Below are 11,622 nucleotides of genomic sequence, written 5' to 3'. Positions count from 1 at the left end.
ACCGGAAAAAAAGGCTTCAATTTGTTAGGGAGAATAAAGCTTGGACTCTGGAGCAATGGAAGAAGGCCATGTGGTCTGATGAGTCCAGATGTATCGTGTTCCAGAGAGATGGGGGCATCAGGGTAAGAAGAGAGGCAGATGAAGTGATGCACCCATCATGCCTAGTGTCTACTGTATAAGCCTGTGGAGGCAGTGCTATGATCTGGGGTTGCTGCAGTTGCCCAGGTCTAGGTTCAGCAACATTATGTGCCCAAAGAATGAGGTCAGCTGACTACCTGAATATACTGAATGACCAGGTTATTCCATCAATGGATTTTTTTCTTCCCTGATGGCACGGGCATATTCCAAGATGACAATGCCAGGATTCATAGGGATCAAATTGTGAAGGAGTGGTTCAGGGAGCATGAGACATCATTTTCACACATGGATTGGCCACCACAGAGTCCAGACCTTAACCCCATTGAGAATCTTTGGGATACACTGGAGAAGGCTTTGCACAGTGCTCAGATTCTCCCATCATCAATACAAGATCTTGGTGAAAAATTAATGCAACACTGGATGGAAATAAATCTGGTGACACTGCAGAAACTTATTAAAACAATGCCACAGTGAATGTGTGCTGTAATCAAAGCTAAGGCCGGTCCAACGAAATATTAGTGTGTGACCTCTTTTTTTGGCAGTGTATCATAGCTGCATTCCAGTACCCATGCAACTATATTATTTAGTATGACAGAAAGACAATTGGTACAGTATGTCTCTGTGCATAGTACCAGGATGACCAACAAAGTCCAGTTGCAGCTTGCAAACCTGAATATTCTTTCTGGCTTCTCTGACCCACGATCCTCTGGTGCAGCAGAAAATATGCAGCTGCTAAGACGGCACAGTCGAGACAACAGCACAATAATACCAACGGTAATGGCACTTTACAGAGAGAATTACAGTGTTTAGTTGTATCTCCGATGTCAGTAGCACCAACCATTGAACAAGACGGTCAAAGTTTAAGAGGTGCAGTGTTGTGATTACATAGTATGTCCCAATTTTATTTAACAGTATGTACCTTGCAAAGGTAGCTCCTATACTTAATAAACGTAAAAATGCTGGGTAAGGTTGCTCAGTCTGGGCCCTACTCGCATTTCAGTGTGGATTCTCGAGCTTGTTTGTCCTCTTATCGTGAAGCAACCTAGAAACATTTCTGTGGTTCATGAGTTCTCCGTGGCTGCTCACCTCCTACAGTTAATGCATTAATTAGAGAAGACTGGAACTCAGAATGATATTAAATGAAGGAGAGTCTTGCAACAGATCAAGGTAAAACAGGCTTTTGGAACGGCAAAGATAAAAACAGATTAGTTCAAGTATCCGAGTACACTCCTAGTTGCAGGTAGTGGCAGGAAAGCACATATTTCTTCTTTGACATGATAAACGTGTCATGTAAAAATGATCTAGTTGTAAAAAGTGAGGATAAATTTCTGTTAGGAGAATAAACCTAGTGTGTGAGCATGAAATTTAATCACATTTGCCTGGCAGGTCAGCACATTCCAGCAGATCTGCTTTAGCCTGGATGGCGTATCGTTTGTGTTTGTTACGGGTAATGAACCAACAAATGACACCACATTGCACAATGTACCTGGTGTGTGTCGCCCTGTATAAAGATCCTGGGCTTTTACTGGTTGGCTCTGTTCTACAGGAAGTCGACATTTCCTTCCCTGAAAATGGGCAAAAACATGCCAGAACGACAGTCATGATCTGGGCAGCCATTGTAAGGCTGAGTAATCATTCATTTTCATGTGACACGGTTAAGGCCTGAACCAGATCTGCTGCTTGACCGTAAGAGACTGTTCTTGACAAAGAGGAGCTTTGAGACATGAGCCAGCTCTTTTTGTTGCTCCGCAGCCCTCAGTACGAAGGTTACGGATACAGATAGGTTACGAATAGGAAGTGTAAATGCTTTGAGGAGTGACTTCCTCAAAGCACTTACACTGGCATAAATAACTTCATTAACTAAACAGTGTATACTTTCTCAAATTCAAGCTGTTATGAGTTCCTCTTAATAGCTTGCACATAAAAAACAGCCACCAGCACAAAATAGCCTGTTATCTCACAATTCTGAATACTGGTACAAAACAACTTGGTCTCTTTGTTACAGTTATGTTTGTATACTTTGTTTTGGAAAATGCTTTATCTTAAAACACTTAAAGTAGAAACTTGGTGCAGAAGGTCATGAAAGTGACAAACTTAGAAGTTACTTGTTCAGCCTGCACTGAAACTCCACTTCCAATGTTCAACTGGCACCGGGTAAATAAAGTCACATTTTGTTCTTATTTATTAAAAATGTGCAGAAAAAAAAAAGATCAGTTTTTGAGTGAACTCCTTCAATTTGCATACGGTATGAGCTGATGGATTCCATCTCCAGATGAGGAGGAAGTAGCTGCAGTGTATGACGTGAATACATGCGTTTTGTTGCTGTTAAAACACGTCAAACATGCGATATTATCCGGGCACTTTGTTTTGATGAATGCCATGAAAATACACAGTGTCCAGCTGTTACCGTTAACAACAAACAAGCGCTGAAAGCGCATTTGCGAACAACTACCATTCGTAAAAGCACCTTAAACCTGCAGCCTTACGACACCGCTCTCTTCAGGATTCTGAGGCACTGAGCAGAAGACAGTCACACAACACATGAACTGAAGTGTGATTTTACATGTGTCCGCACAGACAGACATGTTTTGCAGATGGTCACATGAACACACTGCAGCTGAATCACAGAGCGCAACGCATGAGTAACCAGAAGGCCTGCTGGCTGTCAGACAAACAGCCACACGCGCAAAAAATGCTGAAACACGTTAAAGCGCACGCACACACGCACAGTCATCAAGTGATCAAAGGCCTAAGGAGGGCGTAATTAACCAGAGCTATTCTTTAAAAAGGGGAGAATGAATGTTTCTGATCGTGTCTCCTCTCCGCTTGTGGAGCTAATGCCAGATGTAAAGGAAGTGATAGTATGCGAAGCAGTCCGTGACACAAATATCCTGTTCCCTTCCTTTTTACAGAATGACAAATGAAGTCAAAAAACAAACATCATTATATGGTGTCTTTGAGTCTTATTTTTGACCACTTTGATTTTTAATTTGAATTTTGTGCATTTCTAAAAAAATAAAATAAAAAATGTATTGCAATATGTCAAAGTATGTCCTTGACACAAGTTTGCGATGAGGCCTGGAAATATACTGTAACACCTCCACAGCAGAAAACACGACAACAGTAAGATATACACACTGCACTGCATTTTCAGCTTTAAATCCTGGCTGCCGTACTGTACTTCAGTGGCACTGTGCCAAACTTCCCTCAGGAATATGATTGCATCCTGAGCCTGCTGCTTTGGCCCAGTCATCTTTCTCTCTTTCTTTCTTTCATTGCACACAACAATGATTTACAGCATCAGACGGGTCACCAGTCATTACTGTTCAGATAGTTTTCCATATCATTTGATCAAAATGATGTCACTTTGTCACTGTAAAAGAATTGTGCAGCGTATGGGAGGAAGACTGACTGGACACGCTGCTGACTCTCAATGGCCCTGTCACAGACGACCGGCAGCTGCACCCAGACCTGTTTTATGATAATGAACTAAGAAACATCTGATGGAATTCATTAGTCAGTCAATACTTTAGAAGTGATCCTTTTTCTTAGGCAAACTGTAAACCGAACACCACTCAAATATGTCTAAATGAGTGGTTGCCTCATATCCTCGTACTGACCCCGTGCTAAAAATGTAAACGGAAAATACGTTTTAGTCACACCTTCCCCCTGACATGCTGCATGATATCATCGTGCTCGAGGTGAGGTCGCCCACCCAAGAGTTCCCATGGAAGGATACACCTGTGAAGTTCTGGGACATACAAGAATAGCAGCTGACTTGTGTTTTGTTAAATTTATTTAAAATAACTATTGTAGTGTGGGTGGTGGTATTTTTATTCCATTTGATCTATCTAAGTATATGCTTTGAGCGTTCTTTTTATATCCCCATTAAACAGCAGGGTTAAGTGTAAGTGGATCCAATCAATATTAATTCCATTTTTATTGTATATAATTATATTTGTGCCCTCCTTGGAAGCTTCCATGGTTCTCATATCTTAATCAATTATTCCTGCCTTACGGTGAAGTGAAGGAAATGTTTCTTCCAGGGCTCAACTTTCCTTTATTTCTGCTTACTTACGTGTGGTTCTCTTCATACTGCTGGATTCACTACTTCAATACTCGGTTAAGGGGAAAGAATATCCATAAACCAAATGTTAGCTTTGTGCGGCAACTGTTGATTTTGTGTCTCTTCTATGTGTGGGCATGACTACGTAAGTGTGTGTGATCCTCACTCAACATTTCCTTTATTCTTTGTCTTTTAAAATAGGAAGACGTTTGAGTGATTATGTCCCCTGTGAGGACTGCTTGTTCTGTGGCTCACATTTATGGGCAAAATGACTGCTCTGATCTATAAAACCTTTGAAGAGGGGAATGTGAGGCAAGGCAAAGTGGGTGGCATTTCTGAAAAAGCCAAAGGCGGAGATGTCTTCCCCTTCCTCTGTTACTGTTTCACTGACCCTTGGCCACATCTTTTTTTTTGTGTGTGTGCGTGTTTGTGTTGGCTGCGCCTTATCCTTCATGCGGGATCCTGCTGCTGATGTCACACGCCTGCCTGTAAAGGCTTCAATGAGAGCACCACACACACTTACGTACGTCACACACCAGTCCTGCAGGAAATGTGCGTTTCCTTTTACGATTCTCCTTCTGTTTCCCATTAAAAGCACAAAGGTTTCTCCACTCGTGTGCAGCCTTTCTCTCCACATTTCAGTGAATCACTCCAGAAAAGAAGTGGTCTCAAAGACTGTTGTGTCATCTTTTCATCTGTGAGCTTTGAATACAGCTTATGTTCAGATGGTAGGATGAAATTGGTTTGTTCCTTTTGTGGCAGTGGGCAGACTAATCCAAGACATGCTAACTTGGCATATTGACGGCGGATGTGTGGCAAGAAAACGTTCTTCTAACAAAAGATTAATGACAGTCCCATAACATCATAGACAAATGTCGTTAAATGTATTGTTGACATTAGGTGCAAGTATACCAGCCTTAAGGAGTCACCTTTAAATTTAAAAGTCTGTGAAGTAACAGCTTAGATCTTTGCTTATTGGGATCCTTATGCAGTCATCGATGCTCAGTTAGCATCAGGATTGTTAATAAAGTCCTCTAAATTTAGCAAATCGACACACTTTTTTACTTTTTGACAAAGTGAGTCTTTGAATGTCACACAGAAGTAAACAAAAGATTTCCTTCATTCATCTTCTGTACCCGCTTATTCCTGTTAAGGGTCGCGGGGGTCTGCTGGAGCCTATCCCAGCTGTCATCGGGCGAGGGGGCAAAAGATTTATAAAATTTTTATCTGAAGACTGTGGATTTTGTTAGCTGAAATGACAGCTGTTTCATTAGCTGTAGCTATCTAACATAAGCTAACGCTAATGGTGAAACTCCAACTCACACTGAATTCTTTTTCTACTAATTATTGCTAATTAGATGCAGACTTTGCTTCCTCGAAAATAACACTTCAGTTTTACAAGAGACAATGTTTTGAATGGGTGATAATTGTTGAATTTGGGTAGAGGTAGAAGCAATGCTAATTCTAGCTTAGGTTGGCATTGCCTGGAGTGTAAAATCCCCCCAAGTAGTCAGATTGAGCCACTGCTTCCTTCAAACTCTGACAGTAATCTTGTTCTAAAGGTATTATTCTACTCTTCCATAACAAAATAATGAATTCAGCAATGTGCCGCTTTGCCTTGGTTCTGAATAGTAAGCAATTTTTTGAAGGTCATCCTTAAAGATACGACAGACAGGTCCGTTACAAGTTTCCTTTTTATAAAAACCATTCACGTCAACAAAGAGGCTGTAATTGTGTTTATCTGAAAGCTCTGATATGCCTCTTATAAATACAGAAGTGCCTGAAAACCAAACCTACATGGATGCCTCATTACATCGTGCAGCGCAATTAAACCCAAATTTAATGGACATGGCATTTTACATTGTCAGGATGCCGCATTTATATTATTAAACGACGAGCTCAGTAATTATTCATCCCGATGATGGAACGGAATAAACATGTAGAGGAGTCAGATGTCCACTGGTTGTTTTGGACTCTTATAGACTTCCTTTTCCAAGATATCCTATATACAGATGGGGCCTTCTGAAATCTACAAAAATAAATATCCTGTGCCTCATATCCCCCGACTCGATGTATTTTTCCTGTTTTTCTACAGCCTCTTTCTTTTCTGTCTTTGGTCTTTCGGCTGAGCTCATTATTTATCCACACTAATGATCAGCCACAATATCTCCTGCTGTGACAGCAGAGCAGGAAACAGCACTAAAACCAAAGTCAAAGCTTTAGGAAGTAAAACATCTGGAGACCGGGAGACAGATGAGGGAAGAGAGGAAGAATTCAGGCCGGCATCTGACTGCTGAGGGACAATTTCACTTAATTAGTAACTTCTGTTTTCTCAAGAGCTTTTCCCTCTCTCTTCCCAGCCCCCCCTTACATCCATGTGTGTGTGAGCCATTGTAATGCTCTTTCCTTGTGAATTCCAGCCAAGGCCACAAGCCAAGGCCTGTGTCAGTGGGTGCGGGTAGGTTTTTGCTTCTGAGCAGATTCTTAGCTGGCCCTTGTTTCCTGTCAGGAACACGCTTTTCTGAGTCATTTGCCTCAGTTTCATCAGACTTTTCCCTTCCCATGACTTCAGACATGGTACATCCTAATGCATTGTTCAGACCCCGCACATTCACTTCCCAGATAGATTTCGTATGTTTATGGCTTTCCCATCCACCACCTTAACACAGCAATTCATGTCTCCCTCAGGAGGCACCATCAGTTCACACAAAATAATCGTCATGTGGGGTGTCACCCATAACGTGCCTCCTGGTTTCCTCATGTTTTCCTCATTATAGATGTATTATAGTACTTTTTGAAACTCCTAATCAACATTTAACAATAGAATAATATATTTTTTTAAAGGCATAGTGTGATGACACTTAGCTCCTTCAGTTCCTTAGTCCTATGACCTAGACACACCGAATCGTCATCAAAGGACGACAGACAAAAAAGGTCAACTCAGCATTGGACACACTGAAAAAAATAACAGCCAAAAGCAAACTAGCACATTTGTTATATGCCTACGTAAGAGGACATTGTTATCCATAGTGACAGCAGTCTGTATTCATCGTTCAAAAAGGGAATCCGGAGGAGTTAGGACGAGCTAGGGAGCGCTACAAACCGATGTACTGGGTTGGCGTCTCTTGAAGCACGCTGTTCGTTTGGTCAACAATTTTTTTTTTGTTTTGTTTTTTGTCATCGACTTACTTCACTTGTGTTTCTCTAAACTGAACAGCATCAGATTGATTTCTCTCGAGGCCATAAAGCTGCCAGCAGGGTTCAGATCGGTGCCGATTGTGCAGGACACAGATGCTCACCCATGGCCTGACATCAGCCAAAGGTTGACTGCCAGCTCGGTGTGTCACGGCCCTTTGTCGTACAGTTTTCAGATCAACATGCTGGCTCCATGATCCTTTCTCCTTCTGCCCCAATGTGGCAATAACATCAGCAAGTCTTAACTCATGAATCTTGGCTGCCGCTGTGGTGGCTAGACTGATTCACCACTTCTGCATTTTTCACAGATTCTGTATATTGTGCTGGAGTCAGTTAATATTTGAAGACAGGAGCTCAGTGCAACATGACACATGACATGACATGCTGTTTGAGAATAATGTACAATATTGTACATGACTTCTGTACACATTTTTGAAGTGGTAACAGACTAGTGAATAATAAGTCTATATTCGTTTTGTTCCTGTCCTCTGACACAAGCGTGCTGGTAATACAACAAAACTGTCCAGATGGCTGTCAGGGCTTTGAGCACCAAGCCAAGTCAAAACTGTGACTGTCCTTCACTTGTCTAAGTGTGTGAGTGTGTGTGCGTGGGCGAGTGCTTGTGTGTGTTGCATGCACTTGCTAGAGACACACACTTTACCGCACACAATAAACTCATGCACACATTTGGAAACAGAGGCTATTTTTAGAGTCATGGGGTCTCTCGTAGGTGTGTTGTACTTCGTGGAAAGATCAACTATGATTATGTTACATCCTGTGGTGTACACACACACACACACACACACACACACACGCACACACACACACGCATGATACACATAACTTCCTGTTTGTCAGGTGTTGAGGAAACTTAGTACAGTGCCCACACAACAACAAACTTGTGAGAGAGAACAAAATAAAAACACATCCGTGGTGCTATGTGATTTTTCCATCAGTTATGACTGTTAAAGATGCAGTTTGTTGCAGTTGCAATATCTGTATCATGCAGGTGTGACTTCATCATCAGTTATAATGCAGATGCTCTTCTAATCTGCATGTGGTAAAGGCATATTTTACTACAAAATACTTTTTCTTTCCTGCTTATTGAACCGCATAAGAACTGAGAGTTTAAGATGGTTTAGAGTGAGAGTTTAAGAACATTGTTTTTCTCTGCAAGTGTTTGCTTGGAACTAAGCAGCTTCCTTTACACTAACTAAAGTCTGATTTTACTTTATGGTCTCAGCAAAAGATGTGAAGACTCGTGACTTCAGAGCACATATTTACTTCTTATACAGCCTATATATTGTCACAAGACTACTGTTTTTGTTTCTTCACTGCTTCATTTTTCTTTTCTAGCCTCCAATGAGTCGGGGTTTTTAATCTTTTTTGGAAACATCATGTCCACACCCTTGACTTATGTGGAGACACCTTGTGTGAGAGACTGTTAATCTACTAATGTCTTTGGAGGGAAGAGACTCTGCTGACTGGACAGAAACGCCAGCGCTGGGAAACAGATGGCCAGAATACAGAGGGTACACCAAGACTCCAGATTAAGTTTTCTAAAGGGATTTCTAATGGGAATGATCTGGAAACTGATGATTAATTATACCCATGAAGAGTGTCTAAATCGATTATTAGGTAGGAGCTTGAGCGTAGTAAAAATTAAGAATTACAGTGGCAGCAGCATTCGGTCTTTGGCTAACAAGATTGACGAGATACGACTACGCCTCACCCACAGTAAGAGACTTTTGGACTGTAATGTCATGATTCTCACCGAAACATGGCTACACGGCAGTGTACCGGACAGTGCTATCGAGCTAGCCGGACGCTACACACACCGGGCGGATAGATCAGCTGATGACTCCGGCAAGACCAGAGGCGGAGGTTTGTGCATTTATGTCAACAAAGCTTGGTGTACGGACTCTGTTACTCTTGGAAGCCACTGCTCAGCTAACCTGGAGTTTCTCATGGTTAAGTGTAGACCTTTCTATCTACCACGGGAATTCACATCCACCATCATCACTGCTGCTTATATTCCACCGGATGCTAATGCTAAGCTCGCAATGAACGAACTTTATGCGGCCATTAGTAAACAACAGACTGATCACCCGGAGGCTGCTTTTATTGTTGCGGGTGATTTTAATCACTCAAACTTAAAGACTGTACTCCCCAAATTCCACCAGCATGTTTCCTGCCACACCAGAGGAAACAAGACTTTGGACCATGTTTACACAAACATGGCTGCCGCTTACACCGTGACCCCCCTCCCCCACATCGGACAGTCAGATCACCTTTCTTTGTTCCTCACCCCCAAATATTCACCCCTCATCAACCGTGTCAGGCCATCAGTGAGGACCATCAAGGTGTGGCCAGCAGAGACAGACTCTGTACTCCAGGACAGGTTTCAACACACGGACTGGAGTACTTTTGCTTCTCAAGCCACCTGTGGCTCACACTTGGACATTGACAATTATGCCTCCTCTGTTATGGACTACATCACCACCATCATCGATGACGTCACGACAGAGAAGCAGATCACCACGTACCCCAACTAGAAGCCATGGATGAACAAGGAGGTGCGGCTCCTGCTGAAGGCCCGTAACACTGCCTTCAGATCAGGGGATGCACAGGCCTACAGCACATCCAGGGCAAACCTGAGGAGGGGCATCAAGAAGGCCAAGCACTGCTACAAGCGGAAGATAGAGGGTCACTTTTCCAACTCTGACCCCCGACGCATGTGGCAAGGCATCCAGGCCATCACCGACTACAAGCCCAGCAACCCCACCCCCACAGCCACGGACGTCTCCTTCCTGAACGAGCTAAACTACTTCTACGCTCGCTTTGAGAGGGACAACGGAGACACCGCCACCAAGACAACGCTCCCTGCAGACCACCAGCCCCTCTCACTCTCCCCCACTGATGTCCACACGGCACTGAGCAGAATCAACGCACGCAAGGCTGCTGGACCAGACGGCATCCCAGGACGTGTGCTCAGAGCATGTGCGGAGCAGCTCACCGGGATCTTCACGGACATTTTCAACCTGTCCCTCGCCCAAGCAGCTGTGCCAACATGTTTTAAAGCGACATCCATCGTGCCAGTGCCAAAACACTCCAAGCCGACGTGCCTCAACGACTACCGCCCTGTAGCACTCACACCCATTATTATGAAGTGCTTTGAGCGACTGGTCCTGGCGCACCTGAAGGACTCCCTCCCTCCCACACTGGACCCACACCAGTTCGCCTACCGTAGCAACAGGAGCATAGATGATGCAGTCTCCACAGCTCTGCACTCTGTGCTCTCACACCTGGACAATAACCACACCTATGCACGATTGCTGTTTGTTGACTTCAGCTCAGCATTCAACACTGTCATCCCCTCCAGGTTAATCACCAAACTTGGAGCCCTGGGCACCAACACCGCCCTCTGCAACTGGATCATGGACTTTCTTACCAACAGACCACAACACGTGAGGTCAGGCCACATCTCCTCCACCACTGTCACACTCAACACCGGTGTGCCACAAGGCTGTGTGCTGAGCCCCTTTCTGTACTCCCTCTTCACCCACGACTGCAGACCTGTGCATGGATCCAACTCCATCATCAAGTTCGCAGACGACACCACCGTGATTGGTCTCATCACCAACAACGACGAGACAGCCTACAGAGAAGAGGTACAGCACCTGGCCACATGGTGCGCCGACAATAACCTGCTCCTTAACACCAGCAAGACCAAGGAGCTCATTGTAGACTTCAGGAAGGAGAGAAGAAGCACGCATGACCCCATTCACATGAACGGAATGGCCGTCGAACGTGTCTCCAGCTTCAAGTTCCTGGGGACCCACATCTCGGAGGACCTGTCCTGGACCACCAACACCTCCAGCCTGGTCAAGAAAGCTCACCAGCGCCTCTTCTTCCTGAGGACACTGAAGAAGAACCATCTGTCTTCAGCCATCCTGGTGAACTTCTACCACTGCGTGATTGAGAGCATCCTAACCAACTGTGTCACAGTCTGGTATGGAAGCTGCTCTGCTGCGGAGCGCAAACACCTGCAGCGCGTAGTGAAAACTGCCCAGCGCATCACAGGAACTCCACTCCCTGCCATTGAGGACGTCCAGAAGAGGCGCTGTCTGCGTCGTGCCCGCAGCATTCTGAAGGACTCCTCCCACCCGGCACATGGACTATTTTCCCTCCTGCGCTCAGGCAGGCGTTTCAGAAGCCTCCAG

This window comes from Chelon labrosus (assembly GCF_963514085.1).
Source record: "Chelon labrosus genome assembly, chromosome: 6".
NCBI lineage: Eukaryota > Metazoa > Chordata > Actinopteri > Mugiliformes > Mugilidae > Chelon > Chelon labrosus.
Note: the sequence above shows the minus strand (reverse complement) of the source record.